Source organism: Galeopterus variegatus, unplaced genomic scaffold (genome assembly GCF_000696425.1).
Source record: "Galeopterus variegatus unplaced genomic scaffold, G_variegatus-3.0.2 Scaffold5724, whole genome shotgun sequence".
In the NCBI taxonomy this organism is placed as follows: Eukaryota; Metazoa; Chordata; class Mammalia; order Dermoptera; family Cynocephalidae; genus Galeopterus; species Galeopterus variegatus.
Window position 1 is genome coordinate 30,900 of NW_007731835.1, and position 17,314 is coordinate 48,213.

The following is a 17,314-nucleotide window of genomic DNA, read 5'->3' on the forward strand; positions in this document are numbered from 1 at the left end:
GCCCCAACACCCAGCCATGACCTGTGACCTCTTTGCTCCTTGCTCTCAGCTGGGAAAGAGGGGACATCCTGCCTCAGCTGTGCAAATGAGGGCCAGGACACACTGGCTCGAGCCTCTGCTTTCCATGAGGGACTGAGCCCTCGCTGTAGGAGCTGTGTCCCCAGGGTGGCCTGGCTGCGCAGTCAGGTGGCGAGGAGCTTGGACACCCCTGCTTCTTTTCCACATTTTATCAGAAGGGCTCTGATGAGACTCCCTGCCCTGCCCTCTCTCTGCCTCTGAGGCCCTCACAGTCAGTGAGGCCTCCCATAACCATTAATTTAGCCAATTTCCTGGGCCACAACATCCCCCAGGGACCCCACTTTGGTGGGCAGCAGCGGAACAAGACTCCCTGCTGTTTCCCTTCCCTTTTAATTACATGGGGACAAGCTTCCTTGGGCTGACTTTGGGAGGCAAGCCCCAGGCCAGCCCGGCTGCCCTCCGCAAAACAATGCACACATGTTCCGGAGAATTCCCTCCTTGCCTAATCCAGGCTGGGAAGAAAAGGGCTTTTCTTCTTGTTGTCAAAGGGGGTCTTCGATGCTAAGATACCATTTTGTGTCTCAAGTCATGTCACGGGACTTCTGCCTCAGCCTCACTGCCTGCTCTTTAGAAATGAAAGACACAGTCTTTGATTCACCTCAGAACAACTGCCCCCCACCCTGCCCTCCTCTGAAAATAAAAGGGGGCTGGGGGCCAAGGGAAGTGGGAAAAGCCCCCAACTCCCACTGTTTCTTTCTCATCCTGGCAACCTCGGCTTTCTGGACTATTTGCCCAAAGGATGAGTAAGGAGAGCTGGGCCTCACCTGCTGATCTCAAGGGTCATGAATATTCTTATAATCCCCTAGAAAGAAGGGTCCTTTCATTAGAGAAGCAGATTCCGTCCTCGAGGCTCTCAGAGTTTTCATTCCTGCCCTCCAGCCTTGCCTTGTCTCCGCTTTCCTGCTCCACAGCCTCTGGGTCCCTGCTGGCTTTTCAGCTCTTGGCATAGGCTGGATGGAGAACCAGGTTTTCATAAGGCATTGCTATGCTGCTTTGCATCACTAATCCATGTGCCTAATTTATAGATGAATTCAAGGAAATAACAACAAAGAAGTTACAGACATGCAACCGCTGCTTAGAAGGGAGTTGGCATCAGTACACAGAGGACAACAAACTACTGTGTCACTGGTAGCTCATACTTACGCTTCACCTCGCTTGACAAAAGAACTCAAGGTATCTCTTGGAAATACCCATAAAAATTCAGATGAAGAAATTAAAGTTATGAAAGAGAAAAAAGGTAACTAGACGAAATCAAGTCTGGGAAAATTTAATACCCTAGACATATAAATGTAAGGTTCCATATGCGAGCAAGGGTAGGCTGAGAATTTGGTTTTGGGCTCTTAACAACCAAAGAAAAGGGAGAAAAATGGTGAATAGAAAGTGAGAGCACACCATTAGCTCAGGGGAAGCACAGTGCCCCCTGATATTGAGGTCGGAGACACCTCTATCATCTGTGGGTCCTGTAACAAAAACTCAGTGTGCTGCCTTAATGATATCCTAATATCCCTGCACAAAAGATAACAGTTTCATAAAACTGTGTGAAAATGGCTTGAAAAATGGATTCTCTGCATATTCTCAAGAAAGAGAGACCTGTATTGCAGCCCAAGTTTTCTTCAGAATCCTTAAGTGCAGCCCACTGGGTCAGTGCCACACACGTAACACCTGTAGGTGCCTGTCCTGAACATACATGGATGCAGAAGACCTGGGCTGTGAGCTGGACTGTTCACTCTTCAAGGCCAAGATCCATAGCACCCAGCACAAGCACATCAGGTGAGTGGTGGTGAACTCACAGGGCAAAGGTGGGCTTGGGCAGCTCCATGGCCTTACCTGGGCCGAATCTGGGAAGAGGGTGCTTAAAGGTCAGGGTAGCCCTTTGCTTAGCAGAGAGAGAGAGAAGGAAACATCCCTAGAGAATAAATTGCATTCATGTGTCAGTGTGAGTGAGTGGATACTTGTATTACTCTGTTTCTGTTGCTTATAACAAAATATCTGGAACTGGGTAATTTGTAAAACAAAACAAACGAAATTTATTGATTACAGTTTCTGAGGCTAGGAAGTACAAAGTCCAGGGAACACATATGGAGAGGGTCTTCTTTGATGGTGGCTTAACAGCAATGCAGGCGTCTCACATGGCAGAAAATGGCGGAGCAGAGAGTGACTCTCACGTGCTCTCCTTTTAAAGCCCTCAGAACCAGGCCCCTGATAACCATTATTAATTCATCACTACAGCATGGTCCTACAGTATAATCACTCCCCCAAGGCCCCATCTTTCAGTCATCACAATAGGATTTCCCACTCTCTTTCCCACTTTCACAGTGGGGACCAAGCCTCCAACACATTAAACTTTGGGGGGACACAATTTGATCCATAATAATACTGTAGGAGAGGAACAAGATTCCACTGATATTTTTGATACTATTCTTGTGTCTGGTTTGGAAACAACTATTAACTGGATCTTAATTTAAACCAAGATCGTATCAAAAGAACTAATAGTTTTGAACACTCACCATGTACTAGACATTTTGAAAGTGCTTTAAATATCTCTATTTTAACCAGAAAACCGATAAGATACACTATACATGAACATCACACACATACACTTTTTTTCTTCTTTAAATAAAAAGAAACCAAGGCTTAGAGAATTTATCTGATGCTATGATGCTAAGAAATAACAGTGCCAGGATTTTAACCCAGTTCTGTCTCCTTGCAGGGCCCCAAGTCTTCACCATCATACCATCCTGAGAAAAAAATCATACCAGAAATCAGGAGACCTGGAAATCTGGTTCAGCAATGTTCTCTTTCAGGGATTCTTTTTTTGCCATATTTTTGAGCAGGGATTGGGCCTCTAAAATCCTTTAAAGCTCTAACATTCAGATAAACTCATTCATTCACTCATTTGATAATAATTTATTGTACTGTATTGTGTGGAAATTAGATGAAGTCTCTGACCTCCCAGAATCTGCAATCTAAATGAAGAAGATGGACACTGAAAAGGTAACTAGAAATGTGATGTACTAGGAAGGCAAGTTTAGGGTGCTATGGGGACATATCAAGGAGAACTAAATTAGTTTGAGTTAAGGGCTAGATCAGGAAATAGCTCCCAAAGGAGGTAATATCTAAGCAGTTAGCTAGGCAGATGGGGGTTGGGGGTTAAAAAGAGAATGTATAGGGGCCGGCCCGGTGGCGCACTGGATAAGTGCGCCGCTTGGGAAGCGTGGCAGTGCTCCCGCCCAAGGGTTCGGATCCCACATACAGACCGGTTCCCGCTCACTGGCTGAGCGAGGCGCGTATTTAAAGACCTGGAAGTTCATGTTTCTGAGGCACAGGAAGAAAGGAGGCTGGAGAAGGCAGGGGAAGATCTCACTGGGCCCTCAAAAGCCTTGTTGGTGATTTTGGGCTTTATCATAAGGGCAGTGCCAACCAGTGAAATGGTTTTAAGTGGGAAAATAACAATTATATATGTACTTAAAAAAAATCATCTGGTGTAGTACAGAGAGTAGGCTGGAGGGATGCAAGAGAGGAGATGAGTTAGGATGCTCTGCAGATGGTGGATAGGGCCGGGATGACAACAGTGGGGATAGAGAGGCATGGATGGATTTGAGATGCTCAGGGGTCTAATCGATAGGCCTTGGTGGATGACTGATGTGGACATTGAGGGGGCAGGAAGAGCCAAGGATGACTCCTAGTTTTGGGCTTGAGTGAAAAGGTAGATATTACCATTTGGTGAAATAGGGCAGAGTGAAGTGAGTGCAGGTTGGAGGATGATAATGAGTTTAGCTATAATGTACCTTTGAAAATGCAAGTGATAATGATGAACAGGAACTGGGAATCACTGGCAATTAAATGACAGTTGGAGCTATGGGAACAGATAGAATCTAGGGAGATTGGGAGAAGGCCAGGACTGAGCTCTGAGGAATTCTAACACTTAATGGTTGAGCAGAGGAAGAAAAACTGGCAAAGGAGACATTGAACAAACAGCCAGAAAGGTAGGAGGAAAATCAAAGTGCGTGCTGTAATGGAAGCCAAGAGATGCAAGTATCTCAAAGAGGGAGTGGTCAACAGTGTGGCATGCAGTGACAGGTCAAGTGACATGGGGCCTTAAGACTGTCCAATGGATGTCATGACATGGACGTCATTGGTGTCCTAGGGGACAGCAGTTCTGGTGGAATGGTACAGCTGATTAGAACATACAACCCACACACCTCGGATCACTGACATTTGCTACACTGGCTTCTGGCACTTGCCACTGATAGAAAATATGTCTTAATTTCAGGTTAAGAAACCAAGAGGAAATTCTCATGGGGAGTGCAGTGCAAAGAGTCTGATCTCATAGCTAAACCCCATGGTACAAAGCAGTGATTTTTCAAATTTTTAATCTTTTAAAAATTGAGTACCCCAAGAGTTTTTGTTTATGTAGTTTATGTCTACTGATCTCTATTACATTAGAAATTAAAACTGAGAAATGTTTAAAATATTTACTAATTTATTCAAAAATAATAAAACAATTATGTTAACATAAATAACATTTGTTATAAAACACAAGCAAATTTAGCGATAACAGAAGCATTGCTTTTCATTTTTGCAATTCTCTTTAATGTCTGGCTTGATAGAAGACAACTGGATTCTCATATCTGCTTCTGTATTCAATCTATTGTAATATATTGTTTTGGTTGAAGTATATATAGAAAACCTGGCCTCACGAAGTTATGTAATTAAAAAGAGGAGAATTTAATGCTTTTTCAGGTAATCATGAATCTTCTCATATTCTGTGACTTAAACACCACTAGTCTGCCTCTCACTTTGAAGAGATCTTTATCCATGCCCATTTTGTACCATCACGCATTAGCCATTTGGAAAATATGGGTTCCCTTGGTTATTCAGATCTTCCACTGTTGACAATTTCATTTTACAGTATAAAAAAATCACATACACTGATAATACCGTCTATCTTAGGAGAAATATACTGAGAAGCTGTCAAGCTTATGCTGGAAGATTCAAATTTTTCAAAATTCTCATTTTTGCTTAAATGTATAAGGTTTACCATTGGAAACAAATACAACAGACTTGTTTTCCTTGAAGTGGCAGGTTCACTCTGCTTAGTTTTGAGAAAATGTCTGCCATATGACCAAGTCTGAATTACCATAGTTTGTCTGTCATTCATTTAAGCAAAATGGTGTTCTGTGAAAAAAGTGGTAGTTTAGCTCACAAATCAAACAATTGTACAAGTACTTCCCTCAAGATAATCATTATACTTTGTATGCACAGTATTTTATGTGAACCTCACACTTTGCTGGCACACTTTCTTTTAAAAACTGTGAGTACACTGAGTGAAGATGATGTAATGCCCATTAGTATAGGTTGGTGCCGTTGCCTTGATTCATGCAAAGGCTCCAGTGTTATCCACCATGGCTTTTGCACAACCAGTGAATGTCAACACACAGAAAAGGGCAAATAAAACATTAGTAATATTATAGAAATTATGTTGACTGTGTGGACCACTGAAGGATCTTGAGGACCCCCAAGGAGTCCACAGACCATCCTTTATCAACTGCTGGTGCAGAGGAAGAGTTAGCATCTAAGAAGGCAGTTCACTCATGGAGAGACTCTCCAGATGCCAAAAGAGAAAAGGAAAGGATTTTATTCTGAAAATGCTTTGTATCTTGAGTGCAGCTCTGATAGCTAAAGGAATTAGAAATGCATCCTGCACTGCAGTAATAAATATTCCAGAAATTTAGTGCCAGAACCAAACTATTTGATTATATTTAAATACTTAAAATAATCAGATAACTGAATTCCACTAATTTTATCACGATTATCTTATCCACCTTGTTTATATATCTTAAAGATGAAATAATAGCTCTGAAAGCTACATGCCAATTAATAAATTTTATTTATTTACAAAAGGCAGTTTTATACAAAAACAGAATCAAAGCTTTCACAAATGACAGCATTAGAAGGACCTTCAGTGAATATCCAATCAAACCTTCTTATTTTACCAACAGGGAAATAAAGCTATCTGAATGCAGATTTTAATCAAATTATCTTGTTTACATTTTAGATACTTCATTCTAGTAAGAGTGTGGAAGCTGCACAGGAGAGAGATGAAATGAAGGCTTGTGGCAACAGTGGAGGTGAGACTCGTGGGCCATCTTCTCTGTGCAGAGATGGTAGGGATGGGAAGGAGTGGGTGGGTACAAAAGATGTTAAAATAAAAACTATAGAAATTGGTGACTGGTTTCATGATTATACTGTGGAGAGGGAGATTCCTATATTGCTGTCTTCTGTAGCTAGGTATATCAAAGTGCCTGTCCCCAAATTATGACATCTGTAGAAGGGACAGGATTAAGGGAGAAATGATTGGTTACATTTTGGATAGGTTAAGTGTAAAATGCCTGTGGGACATGCAAGTAGATAGTTGGAGGCATGGGTTTGGAGCATGGAGAGAGGAACAGAATGGAGCTAGAGAGTTGAGAGTCCCAAGCAGGTATGGCAAGGAGTTGACCAGCCAGGGAGAATGTGTGATTGAGAACAGCAGAGTGCTGAGGGAAGGAGGGTGGGAGGAGGAGAGAGAGGGAGAGAGAGAGGGAGAGAGAGAGGGAGAGAGAGAGAGGGAGAGAGAGAGGGAGGGAGAGAGAGAGAGAGAGAGAGAGAGAGAGAGAGAGAGAGAGAGAGTGTATGTCACAAAGTATTAAATGTCAAGAAATAGAGAAAGAGGGAGAATGAATGGATATCACAAAGTATTGAATGACCTTAAGGGACCAAACAAAATAATAGAAGTGTCTGGGGAGAATTAGCAACATGGAGGCCACTGGCGACTTAGTGAGGGGCAATTGGCAAAGCAGCGGTAGTGGTGGTGAGGGTGTGGTGGAGAGTGTCCAGGTGGGAAAGGAAAATGCCAGCTTGGAGTGAACTGAAGAAGGAAGTGGGGTGACTTCTCTTTCAAGAGCTTGGCCGTGAATGAAAGGAAAGACAGAGGGTAGTTTGCAGAAGATGCCAACTTACTTCTAGATGCTGGGATTCAGGGTTTAAAAGTTCATTTACCTTATTTCTAGTTAACTATATATTCAGGGTACCTGAACACAGTGAATTTGTGATGATATAAAATAAGAATAAAGAAAAGTCCATCCAAATTAGAAAAATGTAAATATAGCTAATGCAACAATGATACTAAATACTCCCAAATGCCAAAAAGATTAAGAGCATGGCCAGGTGCCAGGCTATTAGTAAATAAGAAGCCAACCTCTTTTCTCCTTGGCCATGACTGTAAGTATTCACACATCTCACCATGTGCCCTCTCTCAGGGCTAATGGGTCCCTCTGGGCAGCCAATCAACAGTCTCTTAAAAAACCTATTTTGGTTTTAGGCCTCTGCCCTTCCCTGTTCCCACACAGATTAACCCAGGCTCATGCCCTTTTGCTTCTACAGGGAGGAGCCGCTGGATGCGAGCTGTCTCCTTGTCAGTCAGGGGTATATCAGGACTGGGTTGCCTGTTCTCAGGATTGAGGTTTGGTGAAGAGTGCCAATAAGTCAGCCAGGCTGCTTCTGTTTGCCAACATTCCTGAGGAAGCAGTGACTCTTATACACTACAGTTCCCAAGTGCCTGCCGTCTGAACTCACCTCTCAAACTCCTCTGACATCCTTTGCCAACAGTGGCTTCTTCCTCTTGCCTCCAGTTGGGCAATGCAGGCCACTTACAATCAAGAAATAGTTCATAGAATAGAGTGGTGGTTAAGTGCAAAGATTTGGAACCAGATTTCCAGGGTGGAAATCCCAGTTTTGCAATTCATAAGTTAAGCAAACTCTAACACCTTAACACGGAAGCTCCATTTTTTTTTTTTTAATCTGTAAAATAGGGAAAATAAGAGTACCTATCTCATAGGGTTGTGGAAATTAAAAGCATTCATATAGGTTATGTACTAACAACAGTAGTTGACAATAATAAGCATACAATAAATACTGCTCTCATTATTTAGAAGAATTCAAGAGAGAAACACCTTCTACTTGGTTTGGAGGCAAATATTAGAATGCTTTTCACTACATGGTAATCTAGAAAATGCCTTGCTTGACTGATTTGGACCAAGAGACATTTTCCCTTATCAATAGTAAAAATGGTGTGGGGAGAACATCTTTAGATGCCAAGAAACTTATAGGCTCTCTGGGCTGGAAGAAACATTTGGGACTATCCAGCTCACTGTCCTTTCACACATCAATAGAGAGGAGGAGGTGGCTGTAATAAGGACACCATCATGTGGATGGCGGAGCATGATTACAAGGCACACCTCTTTTACTTCATGGTCCTGTGCCCTGCTCCTGCCCTTCTTCAGACATAAACACCCAAATTTGAGCTCTGTATGTGTGTGCGTGTATCATTGCCTTTCTCTTCTCAGCAGCAGCCTTCCTTCCTAGTATAATTTCTCCAGGTAGGAGAACCATGCATGAACAAGGGATGAACTCTGTGTCATGAATCCTGGACACAGACACACACGTAAGCGTGTGCGCGCGTGCACACACACACACACACACACACACACTTAGTAGACCACACTCTCCTTTAGGATAAAGAATCATTTAGTTAGTGAGATGATTTTAAGTAAGCCGTGCAACAAATACAAAATAATTATTAAGATTCTGGACTACCTCTTCCTCAGTCAACATTAAAAATAAAATGTAATCTCAACATTCAGAATTCATTAAAATGGGGCCGGCCCGGTGGCGCACTTCTACAGTGCGCCGCTTGGGAGTGCGGCGGTGCTCCCACCGAGGGTTCGGATCCCACATACAGACCGGTTCCTGCTCACTGGCTGAGCGAGGTGCGGGCGCAACACCGAGGGTTGCGATTCCGTTGCCGGTCCGGTCCGGTACGGGCGCGACACTGAGGGTTGCGATCCGTTGCCGGACACGAAAAAAGACAAAAAAAAAAAAAAAAAAAAGAATTCATTAAAATGTATAAAATTGGCATGCCAAGTACCATTTTCTCCTGCTGAAGCTCACCAGTGTGCCTTTTAGAACTTGAAAAAGTTTGACATTTAGAACAAAAGGCCTTTACATAAATACGTGTACCTTATTCAATAAGGGTTTTCACTTAGCACTGATTTGTCCATTGTGCTGGAAGTAGTGCATACAAGTATCTCTTTATGAATACACACACTTTTTTGCCAGCCTGTCCATGACATGAAAAGGAACTGCCACCTCAGAATAGCTGAATAGGTAAGAGAAGAGAGCTGTTAGTACACATCCAGCCCATTATGTACCTGCTCTTTTTCTAGGCTCTGCAGTCAAACCTATGTGGGATCCCATAAAGACTTTGTCAACTAGCCAGCTGTGGAACTTCAGTCAACCCCTCTGAGCCACAGTTGACCTGTTGGTAAAATGGCGATAATGCCTACCTTAGGAAGTTGTAAGAATAAGTAACGTAACGTATTTAAAGTACTTAGAATACAGTAGGCATGTAATAAATTAAAATTTCCTTCCAGTTCAGCCTCATAATAAATGAAGCTGAAGCAACTAAAAAAAATCTTTGTATTTCTAAGAATGACCAGAAATCATGCTATTTTCAGAAAACTTTACTTGAGTTTTATCAACCAAATCCATTGAGGCCAAAGATTAACAGAAAGTTGTACAGTCATGTGCAGCATAACGATGTCTCGGTCAACAACAGATGGTACATATGACAGTGATCCATAAGATTATAATGGCTACACCAGATAGCCTAGTAGGCTCTACCATCTAGGTTTGTTGTGTAAGTACACTCTATGATGTTTGCACAACAACAAAATCACCTAATGACACATTTCTCAGAACATATCCCTGTTGTTAAGCAACATGCCCATAGCTTAAATCAGAAGTTTCAAATAGAGACTCATGGGTGGGCAGCATGCTGGTTGTAAACATTCCTCTTTGACTTAAACAAATGTTTATTAGCTTCCCACATTTAAAAATAGAGAGGTTTCACATGAATATCCAGATCCCCAACAACTTCTACAAAATGGCTGGCTTTGGAGGTATTGAATTTGTGGTAGTGGAACTAAATTCCATGGAACAGAAATAGTACTTGCCTGGGAATCAGGAGAAAATTTTTAGCTCTAACACTAGTTGAGCAAATTGCTTCTTCTCTCTGGGTCTTTTTTCTTCCTCTTCTTCTTTTTTTTTTTTGCAAAATCAGAGCTATTGCTGCTCTAAAACTGTAGTTCATTTTTTAGGTAAACAAAGTAAATCTTAGGGTAAAAAAAAGATATAACTTCTAGAAATCAAACCATAATCTATACAGTTAGTCAGGTAGTAGAAGGCTTTCAAACTATTTCAGAATATATAAATAACTGGTTGCACAGATTATCCAAACTATAGGCATCAGTATAAAAGCCATAATTTGGAAAGAGGAAAAGATTTTTAAAAAGAACTACACTATGTTTAATTACACGGGAAGGTTTAAGCTTCCCACTAGCAGATGTTGCACATGCAGACATGCTGCATATCCATCTGTTCTAGAAAGTTCCCCATTTTCATATTCTCATCTTGTAGTTTTGAGGAGGCTGAGCATACCACGCCTTATCCGTGGAGGCTTTCTGCTCGGCTAGTTTCAGACAAAGGTACCATTAACTCCCCAACCTGCAAGAAAATGATTTGACACAAAGGATTCCAAAATGTCCTCCTCTCCCCCTACAAGCCTGCAAACAAATGGTACAGGAATAAGGTCAGAAAGGAATCCCCCGCCTACCAGGCCGCTTGAATTCATTTACCTACCTCAGAGCCCATTCAGAGAAAGGAGTGGGACAGGGAACAAGAGATGCTTGGAGGCCAAGTGGAGTTTGGGGGTCGAGCGCTACATTACAAGATTTGACAGGCCTTTGCCAGCCTTCAGCTTCTTTGTGTCTCTCACATAATAGAGAAACACAAAGTGAGCAGCACACGATCTGTGGTTACACCCTTGGACAGAGCACATTCTTTGCAAATGCTAATAGTATTGTAGCATCCTGTCACCCGGTAACACAAAAAAGGATGTTGATTTTCACATGAACCAGAACAGGCCCATTGTACACAAGTTTGTGACCAACTTGTAGTATCTGCACATCAAAAGCCCAGCCAATCATAGAGTACACAGCTGGCGAAGCGCACCAACGGGGGGCGCCCAATGGGGAGAACATCCACGTCCAAATGCCTCACTCCACCAATAGGGTAATAAAACCCAGTACTTTTGACATGAACGAAATTACACTCCCACAATCTCGATTCAGCTGTGAACACAGCAATTAGTATAATTAGCAAGGATATAAATGTCTCAGATGTTCAGAATGAGAAATCTGAATGTATGGAAATGGGAGTGGCTTTGTGCTTGTCCTGAGAGCCTCTGAAATGGTAGAGGCAGCAAAAGGCAGGGATGTACAATTAAGTATCACATTAAGGACATTCTGATACATGAAAAGATAAACTCAGAGTATCTATTTCCATTATAATAGTCTTGAGAAACTAGATACATTTCAAGGTAAGAAAATTAAAGAATGTATATGAGAGTCCTGAAAATAAATTTAGTTGAAATTGTAAAGCCATCTGCTGATATCTTTTTTTTTTTAAAGTGTTAAATTTATTAGAAACAAAAAGGCAGCCAAAAGTAGTAATTTGGGAAAATAAAATACCCAGTCCAGGTTTTAAAAATTGGGGTAAAGGTAATTCTGTATCTTAATAGTTAACTCAAAAAGATGTACAGAATCTGCACAAGATGAAAAAATTAATGCGATTGACATGTTGAAGAGAAATTGCAAAGCACCCATTTTCACTCCTAAGACTCAACGTCTGGGGTTGACATGGAATTAGAATGTACTGAATCTCAATATTGTCTTGTCCACGAGGGCCTCACATGGTACTACGCATCTCTGCTGATAAGTCTATTCTGGTGATGCAGCAGCCACCTCATATAGTTACGGAAAACTATCCTGGGCCATTTCTGTTATGAAATGTGTTAGCTCATTTTGCACTTTCTAGGTGTATCATGTGCCCTAATTAATGCAATCCTAATATCAAAAACTTGGTTTTTTTCCTAACAGTTTTGGAAAGTGCATATGCTTGTAATCAGATTTGTTTTCAAATTTTGATTTTACTACTCCCTAGAATGACCTTGTGCAAGTTACTTAAAACCTTTTTGAGCCTATTTCCTCATCTATAAAATATACTCTATGATAATGGACGCAAAACACAAGACATATTGGTTTCCTTGCTCTGGATTCAAGTTCTCTTCTCAACTTCAAAATCTAAAAGGAAAACCAAAAATGTTTCCTGGGACCAAAACTTGGCAAGATACTGACAAATGAAAAGCCTTCAGAGGAGTTTCTAGATGGATCCCAAAACACTTCTACGAGTTCTTAGTCCTGCTGAGACCATTATAATAGGCCATTAGTAAGGATGTGTTAATATATTCCTGGAATGGCTACAAACTTAGCCATCTCTCTGCACTCTTTTTCCCAATACACATCAGGCACCTTTTTCTCCTGTTGGTGTTGATCATGGCAGTGGGAGGTGGGTACACTGTTGTCACTGGGTGTGGGCCACAGTCTTGAGATATTGGTAAGTTGATTTCTTATTTTTACTATATGTAAATTGACTGGAGAAAAAAATTATATATATTTGGCATGCAAGGGGATTGGCTGTGTACCATGTGGAGCATTACAGCAAGTGTGAGCACTTATGATGTAAGTCCTCTAGACTTAAGTCCATTTCTTAAAGGAGAAATAGTAAGCACTGCATTTTATTAATGGTGCAGGACTATTTCTTGTGTTAAAATGTATGGAAAAGAGAGATTAATAAGAAAAATGGAACATAAACTAAGGGAGCAAAAAATGGTTAGGTTCATTCCTACAGTTGAGACGTAAGTTAATTTCAGCATTTCCTGGCAGCTAAAGCAAAGAAACTGGGAAGGTCTAGAGTTCTTATCATCAGAAGGAAAGCAGTATATACATTTGTCTGGAGGGGGAACTTTGCTGGCATGAAATTATCTAGAAACCTTTATTTTAATGAGTTTACGTGATAACAAAGATACGTCATTAGGTTAAACTGCAAAAGATATTGTGTATTTTCTTCAAATAGATGCCTCATACAGTAACTGTAAAAGCCAAAGGCATAATATTAGACAGATTAAAAGGTAGGTAAGTAGTCCAGGCAATATTTTGCTTTCTGATGATTTGGCCTCATCCTCAGATGAATTTTAGCAAAGCAAGAAGATGGAGTTAACTTATTCCCTATGTGCTTTCTCACAAATATAAGAGGTCTCAATGAGCTTTCAGCAATTGCTAGATTACATAAGCCATGGACATATTTTCTGCTAATATGGATAAAATTCTAATTTCTGTGTTGTTGCTCTGTGATTTAGTAACCATAAGAGTGCAAGAGTAAGCAGCAGAATGGTTATTCTGCTTTGAACACTAAGGAGTGTAACTTGTATTCTTAATGCAGTCACAAGACATATGCTCTGTGGGAGGCTGCTGGCAGTATCACTACATGGTGACTGGGACTTCAGTGGTGACACTAGCCTAGTTTTTTCAAAAAAAGATTTTAGAATCTTCTCAAATACTTGGATAGCAATCAGTTTACACCTGGGCTAATGAATTAAAAAAAAAAATAACAGCAACAACAAGAATTCTTTACCATAAAGAATGAAAGAACAACTTTTCTTTAAAAACATTTAAAAGTAGTAGTTACCAGTAGTAGTGACAGTGACTTGATTTGAAATGAACCCTAACACTGGTACTATAGAATGTGAATATAACTCACAAGAAGTCTTTCAGAGGTCTTTCATGTACACACTCTCAAATTTTAAAGCAAGTAACTCAACTCTATCACTATCCTACTTTTTAACTTTTAACAATTTTTGTAGCACTTGTCTTAACTTAAGTTTTCCACATTTATGAACTTAGTCTAATATATGTAGAACATATGACCATCTTAGATATCATAAGTTGGGTATGTGATTATTTTAAAACACATTTTGTAATATAATTAAAAATACATCTGTATTATATATAAGCAAATAGTAGTTACTTCAATTTGATAAAGTTATTAATTCTTCAATTGGACATGCTAAAAGAAAACAAATAGCTCTTAAATCTTCAGTAAATTCTTCAAAATTTTTTTATACATGAATATTTTGAACATGAATTGCACAAAGAATGAAAACAATTTAAAATACAACTACTTCTTAGGCCTTATACTAGGATTGGTCTGTTGGCACTGATAAGGGAAATAAATGCTAATATGGCCACAACATGTTCTTGCCTGTGCACCTTCTCAAGGAATTTTTTTTTTTTTAAAAGTCTCGACATTTACTGACCACAAATATACCTTCCTCCTGCTACTGTGTACTATTTATTAAAGAAATCATGGCTTCAGATCTTTTCCCAGATTTAACTTTAGCCAAGAGTAAGAATCCTGGAGAAGGCACACCTACACTTTACTTTACTGTACACATCTAATGATCAACAAATATCTAGTAAGCATCATTTATGAACAAAGTTCTGGGAGGAATTTTAAAAAATGAGCAATAGGAGTTAATTATTAGGTGGCAGAAGGCATTAAGTGATCTTTAAGTTTCTTCCAGTTCTAAGACTAAGTTATAATGTTTTAGTAAGCCTTATATATGACTGAATATGTTATGAATATGTAATGAAAATGATGGCCATGGCAGCAAAATGCAATTAAAAAACGTTTTTTTATGTTTCTTCAAAGAAAATACCAAAATGTTTTGACAAATACCAAGCTATGAAAAAAAGCACTGATTGACCATCAATTTCAACTGTGAAATGCGAGCATGTGAAATTCAAGCTTTCAGAGAACAGCCACATTAAGAGCTTGTTAGACTATGAATTTGGTTATACTAAGGGGTCAAATAATGACCCTAAGTACACAGGTTTCTCTCTCTCTCCCTCATTAAAACAGAAAATTTAAAAGATGCTCTCCAATAATAGAATTATAATTAGATTTAAGTATTTTTTAATTATTCATCTACACAAATGACCTTAGATCAAGCACAGGCAAAATATAAGTTGCAATAATATCTACATGTAGTGTGAAGGTTTTTTAAAAATAATACAAAGTTCATTTACAGTGCACAAGTGAAAACAAGGTAAGTTTCAAGTACTTATAATAAAGATCTTCCTCTCGCCTTTTAAAAATTTATACAAAGAGATGTGATAAAACTACTGACTAACATCAGCCTTTTGCTTGGGAGAAATCCGTGCAAATACTGCTAAGGGTGTTTTTTCCTACCCATAGTTCACAGAAATAAATACAGTTCCTATTTCTTTTTTTTCTTTAGAAGTAATGTGTAGTTGCAATGGTTATGTTTTATAAAAGAAAAAATATTAATATTGCATGATGTCTGCTTCAGTGAGGGGGTTTACCTACCCACCAGCACTGGTTAGCGGGGTTTAACCAGTGAGGTCATTTCCTAATTTTCGTACAGAACATTATGGAGCTCTACTCTCTTTCTGTTCACTACTCTCCCTAGACCTCAAAGAAACACAAAAGTTCCCTTGATTACTCATCTACCAAATAACAATGTATACTGCTAATACTTGCTTAAAACTGAATCTATTTTTCTTACCCAACAGTATAAAACAAATATTTACTGAATTCCCAGTTTCTGAAATATTTTGTGATATCCTCCAACCTCGTATATTAAGTATCAGATCTTGAGGAAACACATGAAGAATGTACTAATGTTTAAAAAAAAAAAAAGTAAGGGATGGCAAAGGAATTGTTACCAAAAAAACAATTCCAAGAAAACTATAAAGTTAAGTAAACTGCAAAGTAAAAACTGTCACACAATGGGCATTTTATTAGCATAATAAAGGCTTGTGAAAAGGTAGTATTTTTAAAATAAAAAATGACACATTTCTTCGCTTTCAAGTCCTCTAGCCAATACAAAAATATTTATATAAAACACATGAAAATGTTGCGAGGGTATTATTGTAATTTAACTGCAATGAATTAAACTTAAAATTAAAAATATATATATATTCAGCTAAGAGGGGGATAGTCAACATTATTCTAATTGTTGAGATAATTTCTAGTTAAAATAGTCTTATGAAAGAAAGTCTTTTCCTGATGCCTGGTTGAAATATGTGACAGTATTCTAAATGAAATTAGTCAATCAATTATCCTTAGTCTTCCCATCCTGTGTGATAATCCAAAGGCTCTGTCAACAGGAAAAAAAAAAAACAAACAAAAAAAAACCCAAAAGCCTCCACCATTAACAGAAAGCCTAACTTAAGTATACAACTTTCAAAACAAATTAATTTCAAATGGATACAGAGTGTAAAAACACAAACTGAATCAAATAGCTAAACTGCTACTGACCTAGCTTTCAAGGCAAATTTCTAAGCTGTGCAATAAAGGGTTGAAATTTCTTTCACTGAATGTACACTGACTTGTTATAATCCAAATTAACCTAACTTGAGGCATTCATCTGTTAGCCAGTTTTCTTTCATGTGGTAAATAGAAACTAAATTATCATGACCAAATAGTTCCAGGTTATAGAACATTACAGATACAGACTATGACCAAGTGGGCTACCATAATTTTATGTACGTCAATAACTTTATAAAAATCACTCTAAGCTTTATTTCAAAACACATGGCATTATATTTCTGGAAAAGAAACTGACATTGAGTAACATCAGTTAATAAATTAAACTAGTGTCACCACAAATGAGACAACAAGTAGAGAGCAAGTTTCTTATCTTCAAGGACTGAACCTAATGGCCATATCCATCATATTATCCCTCTTCGTCACTTCAATACGATAAAATAGGATGTTAATGCCATTTCCACTGTTCTTCCATTCAAAAGGCAGCTGAAGTTTAAAGCGTTTGTAACACGCAAAAATTATTGTTATCCCATGACTTTATTGTATGTTTAGAAAGGTGTAATAGCAGAAGAAAAAGAGGCAGGACAAAAAACTTTGAAGTTTTCTTCTTCAGATGTATGCAGAAGCGATTACGTTAAAAGTAGGATTCTGTAAAAATAAACCCATTTGATAAATTTAGGTCTGGAGAGACAAATGCAAAATTTCCAAATAGACTTTATTACTGCACGATCATAAAAATATTGAAGCTTAACTGCTTAAGTTTGCTAGTCTTATTACAATTATTTAGAATATCACCTACCATAATGTTAGCATGATTTTATCAAACATGATATATGAATAAAAAAATATACTGGATTTCATTTCTTACAGGACAAGAGTTATAAAC

The 17,314-nt window shown here is 39.0% G+C and overlaps 1 protein-coding gene across 1 annotated transcript in view; it reads right to left on the reverse strand.

Moving 5' to 3' along the window:
* Positions 1-15,496: 15,496 nt before the first annotated feature.
* The window catches only part of OPA1 (optic atrophy 1 (autosomal dominant)), a gene marked incomplete at its 5' end in the record, with an annotated part of 96,090 nt that continues 94,272 nt past the window's right edge, over positions 15,497-17,314 (reverse strand). The window contains one exon of the mRNA XM_008589883.1: positions 15,497-17,076. The remainder of the gene's footprint in view (positions 17,077-17,314) is intronic.